Source organism: Sus scrofa, chromosome 13, assembly GCF_054392235.1.
Source record: "Sus scrofa isolate SSC_HxYL_T2T_F1_AM1 chromosome 13, Sscrofa_HxYL_maternal_Yorkshire_Landrace_v2.0, whole genome shotgun sequence".
Lineage (NCBI taxonomy): Eukaryota > Metazoa > Chordata > Mammalia > Artiodactyla > Suidae > Sus > Sus scrofa.
In genome coordinates, this window is record NC_139395.1 from 171,660,079 (window position 1) to 171,682,015 (window position 21,937).

The 21,937-nt window shown below is 37.4% G+C and overlaps 1 protein-coding gene across 2 annotated transcripts in view; it reads right to left on the minus strand.

Moving 5' to 3' along the window:
* The window catches only part of ZPLD1 (zona pellucida like domain containing 1), a 358,917-nt gene that overhangs the window by 290,853 nt on the left and 46,127 nt on the right, over positions 1–21,937 (minus strand). The gene's annotated exons all lie outside the window — the stretch shown is intronic.

Below are 21,937 nucleotides of genomic sequence, written 5' to 3' on the forward strand. Positions count from 1 at the left end.
CTGACAGAGTGTCCATAAGGATACAGGTTTGACCCTGGTCTTGTTCAGGGGGTTAAGGATCTGGCATTGCCACAGCTGTGGCACAGGTCACATACATGGCTCAGATCTGGTGTTACTGTGGCCGTGGTGTAGGCCAGCAGATGCAGCTCCAATTCTAGCCCTAGCCTGGGAACTTCCATATGCCACAGATACGGCCCTAAAAAGAAAAAAAAAAATTTAATGGGCAAAGGAATTGAATAGACATTTCTGAAAAGAAGACAACTGCCTCTTTTTGCTCTACCTTTTATATTAGTGTTGAGAGGTAAGCATCTACAGGGTGAGGCATTAACTAGTATTTTATTGTCTGAAGAATACCTTAGATTTTGAGAGCTGCCAGCTCTTTTAAAACATAAATTTGATTCATCTTTCTCATCCCCAGTGCCTGATACTCAGGGAGGGGATAATTATTTGATTATTTTACTTGATTCAAAATTAACACCCATATGACCTATGAGAAGCTTCTTGGGGTATGTTGGGGTATAGCAAATCAGCATAGTAGTAACTGACCAGAAGAACTATCAAGTCCTACCCAAGTAGCATAAGTAGGATGTTATTAATTACTAAACTAGACAAAAGGAATTCCCCTTGAGGCTCAGCGGAAATGAATCCAACTGGTATCATCAGGATGCAAATTTCATCCCTGGCCCCTCTCAGTGGATAAGGATCCTGCATTGCCAAGACCTGTGGTGTATGTCGCAGAGATGGCTCAGAACCCAATTTGCTGTGGCTGTGGTGTAGTCTGGCAGCTGCTGCTCCAATTCAACCCCTAGCCTGGGAACCACCATATGCCACAGGGCAGCCCTTAAAAGATAAAAGAAAAAAAGATGGGGAAAATTATTTTCAAAAAATATCAGAAAATAGAAAACAAATAATTAAGAGAGCCATGCATGCACCAGGGGAAGGTTAACAGTTAACTTCTTTACTGCTGACCAAGGTTACTGCACATGGCTAATATGAATACAGGAGATCAAGAGAAGTTTGTTACTGAATTTTTCAGAACTGGTCCAAAAAGAAATCAACAGCATCTCTGAAGTCTGCAAAACTTGTATGTTCTGCCTGGATGACAAATCTAGTCTAGTCTTTTGGTTTTGCTTTACTTTCTTCCTAAGTTTAAATAATGCTGTTTTAATCATTTCTGAGCTTAACAGTAATAATAGCCTAAGCAAACAGCAGTCATGAGGAAAAAAGGAAGATCGATTTCCCTCCACAGACTTCCTACTTTGATAAAGACAGCTTTTTCTGGAACATAGGACATATATTTGGCATACTTTTCCTCAACCTTAAGTTTGGAATTAATAGGAGTTCTTTCTCCCTCTACTATTCAAGCAAAAATGAAAGCCTTTAATTCTCCCTTCATGTTTGCCCTTCTTCCATGTCTACTTTCCAAAAATCTAGTCCTCCTCACATCAAGAATGAGTCTGGCAACAAGACTTCAAGTTGCTCCATTTTTTTAATCCCAGGCTTCTTCCTTAAGGCTACTTGTGCTTAGATGTAGGTTCCTTAAGAGCAGGCCCGTGTTTATTCATTTGTATTCTAAGCACCTTATGCAACCTCTAACAAACAGTGAAGCTCCTTTAATGTTTAATTCACAGTGAGTGAATAAGTGAGTGAGCTTCCTAAACATTACTCATTGTGTCATTCCTCTGCTCACACTTCATTAATGGCTGGCTACAGCGTACCTCATCAGCATATAGTTGATTGTCATTATTCACAGATTTTATATTTGCAAATTTGCATACTTACTAAAATATACTTGTAATCCCATAATCAATACTCAGATACTTTCAAGATCATTCACAAATATGTGCAAAGTAATGAAAAATTCAGGTCACCCGATGGGCATGTTCCCAGCTGATATTGAAGAAGGTGGTGCACTGTCTTGTATCAGCTCTATAAATAAGTGTCCTTTTGTATTCTATTTAATGCCATGTTTTTCACATTTATGTGCTGTTTTTTATTTTTCTTTTCTTTTCTTTCTTCTTTTTCAGCCAACCCATGGTATATGGAGTTGCCAGGGCAGGGATCAGATCTGAGCTGCAGTTATGACCTACACCACAGCTACTGCCAGACCTTTTAACCCACTGTGTTGGGCTAGGGATCGAACCTACAACCTTGGCAGTTCAGAGATGCTACCCATCCTTTAAAATGCTCCCCAAGCCTAGTGCTGTTGTACTATCTAATGTCCCCAAGCCCAAGAAGGTTTTGATGTACCTTATGGAGAAAATACCTGTGCTAGATAATCTCTGTCCAGGCATGAACTGTAATGATGTTGGTTGTTAACCCAATGGTAATGAATCAATAATATATATTAAATCTTAAGTCTTTAAACAGAAACACACACCTAAAAAATTATCAATAAAATGTTGTAAACAGATGCTCAAAGGAACTTAACCTTGTACATTCCCTATGAGAAACAGCTCAGTATTTGTTAATTCAGGCTTCATGATGACTTTATAGAACATATTTATCACACATAATTAGAATTGACTGCAAATTGTCTCAAACTGCTTATCAGAGACCTTATTAATCTAGCTCTGATATCCCATTTCCTCAGTCTCTCCCTCCCTTAGCAGGCAGAATGCATTCCAGTCACCTTGCCCCCACCAGCCCATGCTTCTATGGTCTGTAGTTCCTCTACACTTTCTTTCATGCTATTCTACCACATGAACCATCAAAGTCCTCTTCAGACTGCACCTTCTCCATGATTTTTCTCCCTACAGAGTTCAGCCCCAACTAATAGACCCACCTGTGAACTTTTAAATCTTGTCTGTATCACAGCATTTAGACTTTAATCACATTTAATCTTGATTTATTCCCTACTTAAATGTTCTTTGCTACCTGGTTTGATTATAATCACTTTTAAAGCAAGCATTCACCTCGTGTTTATATCAATTCCATTTACTTATGCTTATTTATATGTACACTTCCCACCTAATATGCCTAAATGGTTTTAGTCTGTCTTTTAAAATTACTATTATAGAGTAATACAGCTACGAAGAGACTTAAAAACCCTCTATGTCTATGTCACCTTTCTTTTTTTTTTTTTTTTTTTATTATTTTCCCACTGTACAGCAAGGGGGTCAGGTCATCCTTAGATGTATACATTGCAGTTACAGTTTTTTCCCCCACCCTTTCTTCTGTTGCGACATGAGTATCTAGACATAGTTCTCAATGCTATTCAGCAGGATCTCCTTGTAAATCTATTCTAGGTTGTGTCTGATAAGCCCAAGCTCCCGATCCCACCCACTCCCTCCCCCTCCCATCAGGCAACCACAAGTCTCTTCTCCAAGTCCATGATTTTCTTTTCTGAGGAGATGTTCATTTGTGCTGGATATTAGATTCCAGTTATAAGTGATATCATATGGTATTTGTCTTTGTCTTTCTGGCTCATTGCACTCAGGATGAGATTCTCTAGTTCCATCCATGTTGCTGCAAATGGCATGATGTCATCCTTTTTTATGGCTGAGTAGTATTCCATTGTGTATATATACCACTTCTTCCGAATCCAATCATCTGTCGATGGACATTTGGATTATTTCCATGTCCTGGCTATTGTGAATAGGGCTGCAATGAACATGCGGGTGCATGTGTCTCTTTTAAGTAGAGCTTTGTCCGGATAGATGCCCAAGAGTGGGATTGCAGGGTCATATGGAAGTTCTATGTATAGATTTCTAAGGTATCTCCAAACTGTTCTCCATAGTGGCTGTACCAGTTTACATATGTCACCTTTCTAATTTTATATATGATGAAACCAAGACCTAGCAAGTGATTTGCCCCAAAACATGTCATTTTATGTCAGAAACTGAAGTAAGTGCCATGATTCCCAAAGCTGGGCATTTCCCCCTTCCTCTAACTAGCTGTAGTGAAACTCTTTCCATTGCCATGTGTCTTTATATAAATAAATTTTTGCAATACTTACATTTATGAAATGAAAAATAGGAATTAAATGAATTCTGAACTCAATCTCACTCTCAGAAATATATATAATCATCTATAGACACATAAACTGAGACAAAAAAATAGCTCCATGAGAGATTCATTTCCTATAAGATTTAACTTTTACATTAAATGATTATGTTTCAAATTATTTTTGTCTTGGTCACTAGTTTGCTATTTACTTTTTTGCATTTAAGTCTTATAGAAAACTTTTAAGATAATTTAAGTTCCAGTAAATATTTTTGTAACAGAAAAGTGTGATAAGATAATTAACATGACTTTGAAAAATAAGACAATATATTAAGATAAAATTTAAAAGGGAGAGCGGAATAGAAATATAAGTTCAAGAAGCTAACAGAATAATATCAGATGGTAGGGGGGACCAACAATGGTGACATAGGAGGCTCCTAAATATCCCTTTCCCCACAGACACACTGAATGTATAGCTACATAAGGAGCATCCCTCCGAGAGAGATCCAGAAACTAGCTAAATGACTCCTACACTTTGGCCAAAAGAGAAAATACCCATATTGAAACAGGTAGAAAAGGCAGAGACCCACTCTCATCACATAGTCCACCCCCAAAATAGTTCAATACAACTGGGAGGGGAACCTCGGCTCCTAAATTCTCCCTGAAGAGCAAAAGGTTTAGATCACACACCTAGTTCTCCAACTTTTATTACTACAGAATAGTAAACACTATGCTCTGAAAGCCAACAGGGCTTGAATCCATGAAACCCACAGGACTAGAACAAAGAAGCAGTTCTTAATGGGCATGCATCTTAGTGGGTATCTCCCAAGTCTCACTGAAAAGGAACAGGCAAAAATTGCTATTTCCCAGGGCATTCTAGTCTTTGCCTGGAAAGAGTTTGACTGCACACTTTACAAGCTGCTGCCTGAGGGTCCAACTTCCAATTAGCATGATTCTGGGGGCTGGCTTTTATCCCTTAGGGGGATCCAGTGGGCACCTCTGCTTCCTTCTCCCTTCAGCTCACTCCAACAATAAAATCAAGTCGCTAGCATCTCTCTAGAAGAAGCTTGTATACATGTCTGGTGCCCCAGCTTTTGCATCTGCCACCAGAGAAAAGGACCCCAGACTGCCTGCTCTAATAGCCAAAGGGGATTTCATTCATGAGTCCCATAGGACTGTAGCAAAAAAAAAAAAAAAAAAAAAAAAGCTGTTATATTTTTCCTTTCTACAACCTCACCTCTGGCATATGGGAGTTCCTGGGTCAGGAGTCCTATCATAGCCAAAGCTACAGCCTAAGCCACAGCCACGGCAACACCAGATCTGAGACTTATGCTGCAACCTGCTGCAACGTTGGATCCTTAACCCACTGAGCAAGACCAGGGATCAAACCCACATCCTTACAGAAACAATGTCAGATCCTTAATCCACTGAGCTACAATAGGAACTCCAAGATGTAGTTTTTAACGGGCAGGCATGCAATCACCACAGCTATCCACAAAAGGAGCAGGCAAAAATGCCCATCTTCCAGTCTTTCACTGGAAGGGGTTTGATTGCATATTTCACAACCTGCTGATTGTGGGTCCATCTTCTAATCAGCACACATCTAGGTGCTAACTGTGACCTTCCCTGGGATCTAAAAGAGCCAGTGGGCACTTTCTCTACTTTTTCCCTACTTTCATTCCAACCAAAAGCCAAGTTCATCAGTACCTCCTTAGAAAGAGCTTATACACATATCTGGGACCCCAAATTTTATAGCTTCCACCTGAGGGATCAGCTCTCAAATTACCTAGCTCTGAGAGCCAACAGGACTTGCATTCATGATTTCCATGGGATTATAGCAAATAAAAGCAGTCTTTAAATAGATGCACCTCCTAAGGAGTTCTCTGGTGGCCTAGCAATTAAGGATCCAGCATTGTCACTGCTATAACTTGGATCGCTGCTGTGTTGCAAGTTCAACCCCTGGCTCAGGAGTTTACACACACCACAGGCATGGCCAAAAAAAAAAAAAAAAAAAAAAAAAAAAACTGTTAAAACTGTAAGAGTTTAAAATGTCAGTCAACACAACACATGAGAAATTATATTTGCAACTACTGAAACATACAATGAAAAACTGTGGGTATCAACTTCAAATTGTGGCCCTTATAAGGTATCTAGTTTTGCTCAAGTATTTTAAGAGGTATGTGAGCAAAAACAGTTGACCATCATTGCTCTAAGCTGCCTTCAGCTGTATCTTCGACAAAGGCACTCAAACTGACTGTTGGGTTCAGCTTGTTTGATGCTATCTGCTGCTCCTGCCCCAACATTTGCTCTCTGCAAGACAGCTCACCTGAACAACCCCAGACTTCAGGAGTAAAAGCAGAGTGAAAAAAAAAAAAAAAGATTACGGTAATTCAATAGCCCAGAACCTAGAGAGACATGAGAATGTGGGTGGGGAGAGTTCTGAGAGGAAGTGGGATCTGAATGTCCCTTTAAAACCTGAGCAGCTTGTACCTAGCAAGCAGGCTCTTGTGGTTATAACAACAAACCTCATCAACTTATGAAGGCTGCCTTGCACCCAGCTGAGCAAGACTTCTGAGATCAAGAAGCAGGATGGAAGACTCAGCTCTTCCATCAGGGATGATCACAGGACGATGAAAACTTTGAAGTCTCAAGGCAGGGAGTATACAACTTTGGTGCAAATTTAGGGCCTCCTTGTCGAAGCACAAAAATTGGCTATGCAAGCGATGATTACTGGTATGCTATTTTTAAAATATAAAAGTTTGCATTTCCATGACTTAAATCCTTCCAACGAGTTCCTGTAACCTTCAGGCTAATATTCAAACTCCTTAATTTAGCACTCAAGCACTTCATGGGTTGGCCCCTGCCTTTCTCTCTGGCTTCATCTCTCAATACTCCCAGGAAATGCTCTGCATTCATTCCAGCCATCCCAAATGACCAGCAGATCTCAGCTGTATCTGGCTACTGCCTTGACTTAGTGACTATACAAACACTAGTGTGTCTGCCTGGAAAACTCCTCCTACTTCTTCACCTGTCAAATTTCTCTTCCCTCAAGACAACTAAAGCATCATCTCCCAGGCCTCGAATTTTGATATTTTTCCTTCTTTGTGCCCTCAAAGCAACTGTGCTCCAGCATTCATTGTTTTGTTTTCATTCATTTATTGATTCACTTATTAGTTCTTTGTAATTTCCTAACATATAAGTCCTGTTACTTTGAAGGAAATCAGTGAGTGCAATAGGAAATCATATATACATTTTTAAAAAGAATCATAGACAAGGAACAGGGAAATAGAAGAGTTTGGATTTTATGAAAGTGACAGGAAGAAAAGCAGAGTAGAAATTGAAGAGACAGAGGAGCAGAGAAAAGCCGACGGCCTCTTCTCACCTGCTTCCCATCACAACACACGGGCCTCCATCACTTAACAGACCAGCAGGACCCAAAAACCAGCCCTGCCCCTAATAGCTAAGGGGTATTAATTACTAATGACCTGGTATATATTACTAATCCTCTCTAAGCTCCAGTTTCCTCATCCCTGAAATGGAGGTAAGTACATTATCCTCTTGTCACAGAGTTGTTGTGAAGATTAAATCAGATAATGCTTATGACAATGCTTATGACACGATGCTTTGTACATAATAAATACATGACAAATGTTAGCTGAAAATGCATTCCTAGCTAATGTTGAGGAATAAAGGAAAATCTTTTTTCTTAGGTCCCATATGCACATGGACATGGCCAGGACTAGTACATTAGACTAGTCTGTTATGGAGTCACTCTCTGATTCAGGACATTTTAGCTCAGAGCTGAATGCAGCAGAGCAAAACGAAATCAGCAATATTACCATCAGTTGAATCCATCCTCCAGTTGAAAGATACATCAGTTATAAGCTAGGGATTGGGGTCAAGAATATTTTTATATTTCTATATTAATGACATAGTTTTAGTGTTTTGAGTTTAGAAAGAAAGCATATGAGAAAGCACAAAATCATACTAGCTGGCACATGAAAGATTCAAGAAAGATCAAACCCCACAGCAAAAAAGTTTCATTTAATGTACCCTGTTCTTCTCAAGCCTCCTGATGTTACCAAAAAATTCTTTTCAAACTGAAAAGTGTTTCCCTATTGACCCAAGCACTGGGTTGGATTTGGAGGTAAAATATTATCCAATTGGATTAATTATTATATCACATGGGATCAGATGCCTCCACCAGGCACCAGTTTTCTTGGTTGGTCACATATTAACAATCATCGTCTTGACATTCTAAATATGCTGTCTGATTAGTAGTTCCTGGCAGCAGTGACTGATAGCAGTTACTGGAATCTCTGCTTACTGGGTGGTTACGTAATAGCTACACCTAGCTGCATGGCTAGTCACGATATATATTTCATGATGTTTGGCCTGACGAGTGTCATATTCACCAGACTAGTCTCATTATTTGCTTCACATGTTTTGCTTACCTTACCTTTGTGCCTTTGCTCTGTCTTTCCTCCACCCAAAATGACCTTTCCAATTGTTCAAATTCTAGAATTCTTTTAAGATTCTAGTAAAATGCTCTTTTTGGCTGTCAACCACCCAGTAAAAAAACAGTTTGCTTCTAAACCCCACTGTATTTTATTTTCTGCACAGTGGTTTTTATTTTGTATCCTGTATTTTCCTTACTAGCACAACACCTTATCTACAATTGGCACTAAATAAAAGTTTACTGAAGGCATGAACTAGTGACCCACTACAACTAAGAATACTATGAATTACTTGAAAATGTAAACAGACATATCATCTTAATGAAAAGAAAAGATTTTACTCCCTATGAGGAAATCCTGCTTTTTAACTAACAGCTAAATCCACTTCCTGTTCATGTACCTCCTAAAAGGTTTAGGAAGAAGACTCTAGGCAGAATAAATTCTAGAATAGCATCTCTGGCTTATCATAAAAATAGCTTGGCCTTGCTTGCATTTCTTGGATATTGAAACACTTCCCCAAGTAGGGGCTGAAATCAGAATTAGGGAAAGTTGGAAATGATGGATTTAAGTTGGTACTTTGGGCAGGAAAAAAGAGCAGAAATGCTTTCTGCTTGTCCCCTTTACTGATCGACCCATTCCTAGACATGAGAGTCCTACAGAGGTTAGAGATGACCGAGAACTAGGTCAGGGTAAAAAAATGGGAGGATGATAGATTATATTTATATGGGCTCAGTATTATGTGATATTAAGGAATTATTTTCAATTTCATCAGATTGAGTAATGGCATGCTTATTGTGAAATATAAAAGCCTTATTGGTTAGAGATGCATGTTGCAAAATGACATAATTTCTGGGATTTTCTTTGAAAAACTGAAGAGAAAGAGGAGGAATGGAGAAAAACAAGACTGGGAAAATGTTGATAATTAGTTGACTGATCAGTTTAAAGAAGCTTATTATACTATTCTCTACATTTTTGTGTGTTAAACTACTCCTACTCTAGAGTTCTAAGGCAATAATTATCATCATATACCTGATCTCCAAACTAGATGTTTGCCTGAAATTACAAGTAAGGGGAAAAAAGGGAATTTTAATTATCTAGATCACCAGTCTGTGCCATTTGATTTAACGGACACTACTCAAGATTACTGTTGTGTGACGTCTTCGGTTAAGTCAGAAAACTATACACCTGAGGCATAAGCTGGAAGAGATAAGTGAGGTTTTAACCTCAACTATACTAAAGTTATGTACATTGTGTCCTTAATCAAAGTTTCAGAAATCCCAGTAGACCAGTTCTCGGTGCTTGTTTGTCTGACATTTTTGGAAGTCATAGTTATGAGTTATATTTAAAAAAAAAAAATCAGTCATACTGGAGTTCTCATTGTGGCTCAATGGATTAAGAACCTGACACAGGATCTATGAGGATGTGGGTTCAATCTCCAGCCTCTTTCAGTGGGTTAGGATCCACCATTGGTGCAAGCTGCACCATAGGTCTCAGATGCAGCTTGGACCCAGTGTTGCTGTGGCTGTGGCATAGGCCTGCAACTGCAGCTCCAGTTCGACCCTTGGCCTGGGAACTTTCATTGCCATAGGTATGGCCATAAAAAGAAAAAAATATAAGTCATACTAAAAAAAGAGGGGAGGGAAAGATGGAGGGAAATGGGGATCAGAAGTAGTCTATAGGTTAATAAATTCCCTGGCAGGATATCTTGGTGACAATCCAGGTGAGCAATTAACTATCCAGTATATCCAGCCCTAATTAAAACTTAGCTCTGAACCATTAATCAAAAAAAGTGTGTTTTGAAGAAGTTAATAACTCTGTAACTTTATGCTTTTTTTTCTAATATCAGGCAAATATCAAAGAAATTCAGAACTTTTCCCCTAGCTTTAACCAAAATAACCCCAAATTTCTACTCACTGAATAGTCTAAGGCACCAAAAGCCATTATCATGTTAAATGTTGCTTTCTGCCTTTTGTAAATACCACCAAAGACTGGAATCCTCAGATAACTGGGGGACATTTTTCTTCATTTCTATTTTTTTTCTGGGATGAGCATATGTTTCTCTCCTCAAAAAAAAAAAAAAAGGCTGTATATTGTTGGTCCCAACTTTGCCAAGTAACAAATTGTAGAAGAAAATAAAGTAATAGTATTGATTTGCTGAATAGGGTTGACTTGAATAAAGCAAATGTATTGATTTGATTAACAGAAATAGAATTTGCCTAATAAAACTTACTTCAGGAAAAGAAATATTTCAATTTTAAAAAAATTAAAGCATTGGTATGCCCCTTTATTGTTAGCTACTTGCATAAAAAGATTTTTACAGTTTGGTGGCCCAATAGTGCTCCAGCAGATGAAGGTTTTAAGAAGTGGAATCACTAAGCAATGTTTAAAGAAACCAACAAAAACTGGCATCAGCCTACATTTTCACATTCCTCTGTACATCTCTATACATTAGGCTATTGGATACATCCAAATCCTTCAGAAAAAAAAATCTCATTACAATTTCCTAAATATGTGTACTTGCAGAACTGAGGTATTAATATTATTACCCCCAAAAAGGGACTTCTTGGTCAAGTGAAGCTGGAGAAATTCTGGGTAAAACAAAGTTCAAATATCTCTTTACTTTGGGACTTCCTAGTCTCTTTAATATGATAATAGCATTATGAATCTTCAAGAAGGGAAATTCATTAAGACCAGTGCAATGTTCAGAAATCAACTTGTGAAACTAGTGTTCCAAAAACATATTGACGGCTATGATCTGAAAACACACCCAAGTATGCAAGCAGACAAACACATACACATACACAAATACCCATAGGTACGAATATACTATGAGACATTAGTAAAACATTTTTTTCACTGGTGTGAACAAGTATAAAGGCAACTAAGGGAGTTCTCAATCATGGCGCAGAGGAAACGAATACGACTAGGAACTATGAGGTTGCAGGTTCAATCCCTAGCCTCGCTCAGTGGGTTAAGGATCTGGCGTTGCCGTGAGCTGTGGTGTGTGTAAGTCGCAAACGAGGCTTGGATCCCATGTTGCTGTGGCTGTGGTGTAGGCTGGCAGCTGTAACTGCATTTAGACCCCTAGCCAGGAAACCTCCATATACCATGGGCACGGCCCTAAAAAAGACAAAAAAACCATTTTTTTTTAATTTAAAAAAAAATTCTTAAGAAAGGCAACTAAAATTGTATGCCAGCAAAACAAGAAATATCTCCTTTCATTCAAAGAAACAAGAGAGATCTGGTTTTTTTTTCCAGCAGCCCTTAAGACTATGGATTCTGGGCAGCTGTTTCCTTCCTTCCTGCTCTAAAAACATCAAATCCAGGAACTAAGAAACTGATAAGGAAGGAGATGTCCTTCTTGCTGCCTTTGGGTTAATGAACATTCAGTACTATGGCAAAGACGCAAGCTCCCTGTAAACTCCAGGAAAATTACTCAGATCTGGCCCTGACTTTCTGTAAAACCTGGAAGTAAATTTGTAGATACATTGCTTTTTTTCTTCTTTCCTCAATTAGAGTAAAACCAACTCCCTAAGTTATCTCAAAGGCCACAGCGAATTACTCAAAGAACATTCAGTTTATCCTGTGAGTAATACTGATCATAGCTGCCAAATGGCTGCTTGATGGGGTGAACTTGATAATTTTAGCTGTCCTGATATGATACCAATCAAAACAATTCCACTCCAATGATCACAATTCAGTTTTGATAATAACAACAATAATAATAATGAGACTCTGACTTAATTATGATTATTATTTGCTGACCCCTAAACTGGATGGCCTTCAATTCCAATCACTTTGTTCATTGGGATCACCAATGCAGACATTACAGGAGTAGTAGGAATGCAGGATTGATATCATAGACCTGTTTATTCATGTTACATTTAGCCACAAACTCAGTTTCCTTTTCCATTTATTATTTCTTGAAAAGGAAAATTAGAGCACGTTAGCCTACATTGTTCATTTCCTTGGTACAATCTCCCAAGAGCTGATTTACTTTCACTAGTCCTAAAAACCAGCAAATGCAAATTGCAGTTACAAACATCCAACCCATAAGGCAATGATTTACCTTGTTATAATTCATAGTAGTAACAAGAAGGAGCATGATACATAAAAGCATAGTTTAAAATAGAATACTTTAAATTTTGTAGGTTTGGGAGTTCCTTTGTAGCACAGCATTGTCACTGCAGCAATTTGGGTCACTGCCATGGAGCAGGTTCAGTCCCTAGCCCAGGAACTTCCACATACCAAAAAAATATTGCAGGTTTTGTTGCCTGGATATATTTTTTAAATATGAACATTTATTATAGAATAATACAGGCCTACCATTACTTCTTGGATTTTATTGTATTTGTTTATTTCCTATCAGTTATATTCACTAATTCTACATAAGAAAAAATGCTCATAGATTATATTTTTAGTATTTTAAGTAGATAAAATATTTTCTTTTAGGAAAAGGAAATAAAACATTAACTTCATTGGAGTTACCCCAGTGCTGCCACTCTTTATTTTGGGCACCAACTCTTCAAGTCAGGGATCTTGTCTCCAAATATCCTCTAGGTTTCCACTATGTGGAATACTAGGTTTTATGGGGAAAAGAGACTTCTCAAGTGAAGTTCCCGATTGGAGGTAAAGGAGTAGACTAAGAAAAGGGTGATAAGTAACTAAAATATATGATCAAAGGATATCCAGAGGACTCCTCAAAAAAGCTAAAATATTGGTTTTTGACAATGCCAGATCTATATGGAACTCTGGGTACCTTAGGTCCTCACGGCATCTACAAGGGCATTAGAAACAACTGGTTGTGCTTCTATGATCATAGCTCCACATTCTTAAGATGCTTACATGCGGATTTTTCCAAATAAAAAAATTTTATGGTTTGTAAAGATTAAAACTATAAATTCTAAATGTAAGCTATATCCATTAGATACAGCAACAAAGTTATATCAACTATTCTGGAAATTCTTAGAAACAGCCCAGAGAAGTATGGATAGATACATTCACATATGGTAGAGGTCAAGGATAGATTCTAACCAGTAAATGGGTAGTCTGGATAGAGCAGGATTTGGGTTATCTTTTGGTAGGTTTTTTTTCTTGTTTCTGGTAAACCTTATGAAGTAAGTCTGGTTTGAATCCACATGGTCAATTTGAGAATACATTCTCAAGAGCATGTAAGATAAAAAAGAAAAGAAATACCTGTATAAGTTTCCAATTTTGAATAACATATAGCTACCAGCTTCCAACTAATAAATTTATGGAAATTATACATTTCTAATTTATTTAAGACTACAAATAAATATCTCTTCCATGTGATTATGTAAAAAGTATCAAGTTTTTATACTATTTGCATAGAATGCCCTTCATATTTTTCTCTTTCTTTAGTTTTTCTGTTATATTAGGGAAAGAAAATTTCAGCACAAAGTTATGAAAGATGACAGTCAAAAAAAATCTCTTATTTGGAAGTTGATGTATTATGCCAGTCTCAAGGAACTACCTGATTTTAATACCAAACTAACTTGTATGAGCCCATCATTCCATGTAACAATTTTATAAAAGGATATGGGGTAAAATAAAGTAAAACATCTAGTCAAAAATCTAAAAATAAAGCCACAAAATATTAAAATGTCTTTATCAATAGTTATGGATTGGTAACAAAGTTATATATTTTTTCTTTGAAATACAGATATTACTTTAAATATTTCCTTTTATATAAGTTTGCTGCATTGTTTTTGCTTAAAAAAAGAAAATTTTATAAAAAAATTAACAGGTAAAATATTAATCTCAGTATATCAAATATTATGCCTAGTTTCAGAACAGAATCAAGGTATCCCATCAATAAAATGTGAGCCTAACTCATTTAATGAAAAAGTGAGTTAACCAAGGCATGGCCAAGATGGTAGAGCAAGAAGACCCAGACCCAGGAAGACCCTCCTCCTCCCATGGGCACACCAAAATTATAACTATTTACAAAGCAGCCATCTATGAGAACCACCTGAAGACTAGCAGAAAATATTTTTCACAGCTAGAAATATTAAGAAGGAACTGCAAGGCGGGTAGGAGGGATGGAGATGTGATAGAGCTAAGACCAATACTCCCAGGTAGGCAACCCACAAATGGCAGGATAATCACAATTACAGAAATTCTTCCCAAGAAGCAAGGGGCCCAAGCCCCACATCAAGCTCCCCAGCCCAAGAGTCCTTCACCAAGAAAATAAGCCCTCAAAACATCTTTGAGGGCCAGAAAATATTGCATATGGGAAAGCCAGACAGCCGTAGGAAACAGAGACTCCACTCATAAAGTGAATGCACAAAATCTCCCACCTCCAGGTCCCATCACAAAAGAAGTAATTTAAAAGGATCCTGGGTCAGACCTAACTGCTGATTTTGGAGAGTCTCCCAGAGAGGCAGGAAACAACCAGAACTCCCCTTAGAGACAAACACACTGGCAACAGCCATTTCGGGAAATTCATTCTTTCACAAGGACATGGGTGCCAGCAAGTGCTATTTTGGAGTTCTTCATCTGGCCTACTAGTTCTAGGGGCTTACATGCCCACCAGCATACCAGCACCAATCACAGGACTCACCAGGCCATGTAGCCAGTTGTGCAGGGATCCAACCCAATTTACCAATAGGCCAGCACTAGCCTGTGGCCTTCTTGCTTGAGAGCCAGCTTTTCAGAGACCCAGCTCTGCCACAAGCGAGCTGGCATCCACTGCACAAGGCAAGACTTGGTAGTCAATAAGACTGGAGGCCAGCCCTGCCTGTAAGTGCTTCCACAGTTGTCAACCCAACCAAAACAGAAGAGCCCAGACATCCCACCTAGGGGGCACCCCTGGACCATATAGCTCTGGTGATCAAAGGGAAGCATGAGGTTTGGTTCCATAGGATATATCCTACATAAGGCTACTTTTCCAAGATTAGGAAATGTAACCAACCTACCTAATAAATAGAAATAAAAACAAAGAATTAGGCAAAATGAGGAGACAAAAGAACATGTTCCAGATGAAGGAATAAGACAAAACCTCAGAAAAGGAACCAAATGAAGTGGAGATAAACAATCTACCTAATAAAGAGTTCAAGGTAATAACAATGTTCAACAAACTCTAGAGAAGAATGGATGAACACAGTGAGAATTTTAACAGAGAGTTAGAAAATATAAACAGGAACCTAACAGAGCTGAATAATACAATAACTGAAATCAGAAATACAGTAGAAGGAATTGAGAGTAGATGATACAGAGGAATAGATCAGCAAACTGTATGCAAGTGTAGCAGAAATCACTCAAGCTAAGCAGAAAAAATAATTTTTTTAAATGAGGACAATTTAAGAGACCTCTGGAACAACATCAGCCATATTATTATAGGGGTCCCAAATGGAGAAGAGAGAAAGAAAAGGACAGAGAACTTGTTTGAAGAAATATCTGAAACTTCCATAACCTGGAGAAAGATATAGGCAGCTCTAGGAAGCAGAGAGAGACTAGAAATGAACAACAACAACAAAAAAAAACCTGCAAAAAATACAAATATGTGGAGGATAAACAACATGCTTATAAACACCAATGGGTCACTGAAGAAATCAAAAAGGAAATCAAAAAAATCCCTGGAGACAAATGAAAATGGAAGTACAATGATCCAAAATCTATGGAAAGCAGCAAAAGCTGTCCTAAGAGAGAAGTCTAGTGCTGCAAGTCTCAGGGGAAAAAAAGAAAAGGAAAAAAAAACCCCTAATAAACAATCTTACCTTACACCTAAAGAAAAAAGAAAAAGAAACAAAACCCAAAAATAGTAGAAGAAAGGAAACATAAAGATCAGAGCAGAAATAAAATAGAAACTAAAAAAAAAAGTAAAATAAAAAATAATAGAAGACCAGTGAAACTAAGTACTGATCACTTAGAGAAATTTTTTTAAATGATAACCCTTTGGTCAGACTCATTAAGAAAATAAGAAAGAGGGTCCAAATAAATAAAATTAGAAATTAAGGTAGAGAAATTACAACCTACACTACAGAATACAGAGGACTCTAAGAGATTACTACAATTATATACAAATAGAATGGAAAATCTAGAAGAAATGGATAAATTTCTGGAAATGAACAATCAGGAAGAAATAAAAAGTATGAACAGGTCAATTACCAGTAATGAAATTGAAACAGCAATAAGAAAACCAAAAAAAATGAGAGTCCAGATCCAGGTGACTTCACAGGTAATTCTACCAAATATCTTTAAAATAGTTAATGTCTAACCTTCTCAAACTATTCCAAAAAATTGAAGGGAAAAGAAAATTTTCAAGCTCATTCTAAACCCTGATACAAACCACACAAGGAAACCACAAAGAAAGAAAATTACAAGCCAATATCACTGAGGAACATAGGTGTAAAATACTCAACAAAATACCAGCAAACAAAATTCAACACTACATTAAAAGAATCATATACCATGATCAAGTGGAATTAATCCCTGAGGATGCAAGGATTGCCAATATTTGCAAATCAATCAATGAGATACATCACATTGACAATTAGAAAAATAAAAATCACATGATCATCTCAACAGATGAAGAAAAGGCTTTTGACAAAATTCAACATATATTTATGATCAAAACTTCCAACATAGTAGGTAGAGAGGGAACACACCTCAACATAATAAAGGCCATATATGACAAGCTCACAGCTAACATCATACTGAATGGTAAAAAGCTTAAAGCATTTCCTCTCAAAGTGGGAACAAGACAAAAATGCCCATTCTTACTGCTCTTATTCAACATGCTAAACACAGCAACCAGACAAGAAAAAGAAATAAAAATAAAGAATCCAAATTTGAAAGGAAGAGGTAAAAATGTCATTGTTAGCAGATGATGTAATACTATACATAGAAAATCCTAAAGATGCCACCAGAAAAATACTAGAGCTCATCAATGAGTTTGATAAGGCTGCTAGATTTAAAATTAATATACAGATATCACTTGCATTTCTATATACTAACAACAAATTATTAGAAAAAGAAATTAAGGAAACCACCCCACTTACAATCAGATCAAAAATAATAAAATAATTAGGAATAAACCTATCTACAGAGGTAAAATACCTATACTTGGAAAACTACAAGACACTGATGAAAGAAATTGAAAACAAAACAAACTAATGAAAAAATATACCATGCTCATGGGTTGGAAGAATCATTATTGTTAAAATTACCATACTCCCTACATTCAATAAAATTTCTGTCAAAATACCAATGACATTTTTCACAGAACTTAAACAAATAATTCTAAAATTTGTATAGAAATATGCAAGATCTCAAATAGCCAAAACTCTTGAGAAAGAGTAGTGTTAGAAGAAATATGCTCCTTGAGTTCACACTATACTATAAAGCTACAATAATCAAAACAATGTGCTACTGGCACAAAAACAGAGATCAATGCACAGAGATCAATGCAACAGAATAGAGGTCCCAGAAATAAACCCACATTTACATGTTCTATTATCCTATGACAAAGGAGGAAAGAATATACAATTGGGAAAAGACAGACTCTTCAATAAATGGTGTTAAGAAAAACTGGACAGCTACATGCAAAAGAATCAAACTGGACTACATTCTCATACCACATACAAAAGTAAACTCAAAATGGATTAAATACTTAACTAAATAAAACCTGAAACTATAATAATCCTAGAAGAGGAGTTCCCGTGGTGGCGCAGTGGTTAATGAATCCAACTGGGAACGATGAGGTTGCAGGTTCAGTCCCTGGCCTTGCTCAGTGAGTTAAGGATCTGGCGTTGCCATGAGCTGTGGTGTAGGTCGCAGACATAGCTCGGATCCCACATTGCTGTGGCTCTCATGTAGGCCAGCGGCTACAGCTCCGATTGGACCCCTAGCCTGGGAACCTCCATATGCCACAGAGAGTGGCCCTAGAAAAGACCAAAAAAAAAGTCGAAAAAATAATCCTAGAAGAAAACATAGGCAGTACACTCTTTACATCAGTCTTAGTAATATTTTTCTGGATATGTCTTCTCTATACAAGAGGAATAAAAGCAAAGATAAACAAATGGGACCACATAAAACTAAAAAGGTTCTGTGCAGCCAAGGAAATTTTATCAACAAAATGAAAAGGAAGACTACTGAATGGGAGAATATATTTGCAACTGTTATATACAATAAGAGGCTAATATCTAAAATACACAAAGGATTTATATAACAACATCAAAAAAAACAAAGAACCTGATTTAAAAATGGGAAGAGGATCTGAATAGACATCTTTCCATAATTTCTCAATGTATAAATATGTCATCATTATGTAGTATACCTGAAAGTAACATAATATTGTATGACTATGTTTCAATAAACACATTTTCAATTTTTAAAAATTTAAAAAGTGAGTTAACCTCCTGGAAACAGAATCAGCAAGTCGGAAATCCTAATGAGTAATTTCAAATAGTGCACCCCTTTAAATATTCTTAACCACTAGTCAGGACTAAGTAGGCAAAAGGCAGCTAATACCTGTGGTTTTCATGGAAAAATTATGTTTCATCTTAATGTGAGAATAGACAGGTATCTCTGCAGATATTCAGTGGTGATTTGTCTAGCCCCTGATAAGCATATCTATCAAAGACAATATGACAGTATGTCTAAAGATATTTTTTCCACTTTTTCTCACCACTTTACCTCCCTTCTATACAGTGTAATACAGCTTCTACATGGATCATTCCACTGAAGTCTGGACACCAGCCTCAGCTCTAGTTATACTATTGCTGAAACAGAATCTAAGGGGTAACTAGGTTGGCCACAGTTGCCAAGCCAACTGTATCAGATACTGGAGAAAGAATTGAAAGTCAAATCTATGCCCATGAAACCCAATATGAAAAGTAAGGTACAATCCTACAGGATGGAGGAATAGAACTAAGGTTGAAGTGTAAAGGGTGGATTTCAATATGGCAGAAATAAAATCCAAACATGTCAACAATCTGGTATTTGGAGGAATGGTGACTGAGGAGGGTTAAAAGTTACCAGAGAACTCAAAGATCCACCATCAGACCTGATTTATTATAATAAATGGAAGCCTCTAGTTGTGGCAGACCAGTGAAAACAGTAAGTTATCTTTAAGCACTGTCAAGGCATTCTTATGCTATTGCCCACATGCTATTCTTCTAAGCAAGATGTACCTACAAATAACCAACCTCTTCTGAAGCTTTCTAGAATCATCCACATTGAGAAAAATACCTGTAGGTCATAATAAGAAAAACACGAATTGAATCTTTGTCTTTTGGGAGTAAATATCCTCATATGTATGAACTGGAAATGATTAATGCCTTTCTATCCTTGCCAAAAAACAGGTATTTGCTTAATTGAATAGAGACGGAAAATCCTGTTCTCCATGTATGGAATGTAACCCAAGCTATTTTTATACGCAGAAAAATTAAAGTTCTCATCAGATTATCTATGGAAGTAGTCCAACAACGGAACAATACCACTGTCCTAGTGGTTTTCCATGGAACTAGTTATACATCAAATACAAAGCTGGTTCAAGTGAATCCTCTGTCCCAGAACTCCAAGGGTGCCACAGAAATATGTTGGGAACCAAATACAGAGAAGTGAAAAGGAGAGCATAGAAGAAAACAAGGTGATGATTTTCATGGGAGATGTAGATCCAAGGAGGATTTTTAAATTTATTTTTTTCTCCCCCCCGCAAACGAGCACCCCACGCATACCCCCACTGCCTGGCAGGAGCCTTCTACGTTTAGTAGGGGGAAATGTGGGGGGGAGCATGCATGGCAGGGAGTGAAAGTCTTTGCTTCCCCTGTACAATCCTTCCTCCCTAACATGCCAGCTCCCTCCTATCCTGACCATGGAGCCCTCGCCACCCCCTTTTCTCAACTGCAGCTGCCTAGTCAGCACAACCTCTTACAAGCATTCTGAGCCCCAACTTTGCAATAAGATGGTAAAAAATGGAAATCTGGGAAGCTGCGAAAGATTTTTTTTTTCAGTGCAATGAATGGGGAGTAGTTCTTTGAGCACCCTTTTATTTACCTTTTTCCTCTGAGCTGCCTCTAAATTTATTTTTTGATAGGATATTGAAACCCTGATGGAATCTGACCATACTGTTAAGATACCAGCCTCTGGGCCTTGTCTTTCTGCAGTCTGCTTCCCTTTGTGGCCACATTTTATTCTTATACCCATGAGAATTTAATCCAACTAGACTTCTTGCATGCAACCCTTGTTTATTTAGTACAGATCTGTATTGAAACAATGAGTAATTGAATTAATGTGTAGGCTAAATATCTAATCCTTTTAATTTTCCACGTCTTTCTTTCAGTTATCCTTTTTTTAATGTTTTGCCATTCATTTTTTATTTTGCAGATTGCATAGGGAATACCCTATTTGCCCATTGTTAAAAAACAGAATTCGACTGGGTACATTTTAAAGATTTTACTGGTTCTATTCAACAGTTCATGAATTGGGCAATATCCCAACTAGCAGATGGTAAGCTGCTCTGGGCTGTACAAAATGGAAGACTTTTATAGAAAGAAGGGAGCAGGAACAAGGAAGTTATATTAGCAAAAAAAAAAAAAAAATGGAATTGTGGCAAGATCACTTTCTTTTATGGGCAGGTAGGGGTCTGTCAGAAAGATGACCTCACTAGCACAGACCAGGTGATTCCTGATTGACTGGTTTAAGATTCCATCTCTGGGAGAGGCTGAAACTGTAAGTAATTGTCAGTTTGGTGATGTGGGGTTTAGTATAAGTGACTCTATTTGGGGCCTGTTTTCTTGTTTTTAACAGTACATGACAGGGAAGTTTGTTGATTATTTGTATTCTTTAGACTCTATAATATTTTCTTTTTCTAATTTTTTAATTGTTATAGTTGATTACAATGTTCTGTCAATTTCTGCTGTACAGCAAAGTGACCCAGTTACAAACATACATACTTTCTTTTTCTTACATTATCCTCCACCATGTTCCATCACTTCCCTGTGCTACACAGCAGGATCTCATCACCTATGGACTCCAAGTGAAATTGTATCTACCAACCCAAACTCCCAGTCCATCTCACTCCTTCTCCTTCCCACTTGGCAACCACAAGTCTGTTCTCCATGTCCATGACTTTGTTTGTTTTTTCTATAGATAGGTTCATTCGTGTCATATATTAGATTCCAGATATAAGTGATATCATATGGTATTTGTCTTACTCTTTCTGACTTCACTTCACTTAGTATGAGAATCTCTAGTTCTACCCATGTTGCTACAGATGGCATTCTTTTGTTCTTTTTAATGGCTGAGTAGTATTCCATTGTGTATATGCACTAGACCTTCTTAATCCATTCATCTGTCAATGAACATTTAGGTTTTCTCCACATCTTGGTTATTGTGAGTAGTGCTGTAATGAACATATGGGGTGCATGTATCTTTTTCAATGAAAGTTTTGTTGGCATTTAATTGTTCATAGTATTCTCTTATGGTTTTCTGTATTTCTGCATTATCCATTGAGATTTCTCCTTCTTCATTACTTATTTTGTTTATTTGGGTTCTCTCTTATTCTTGGT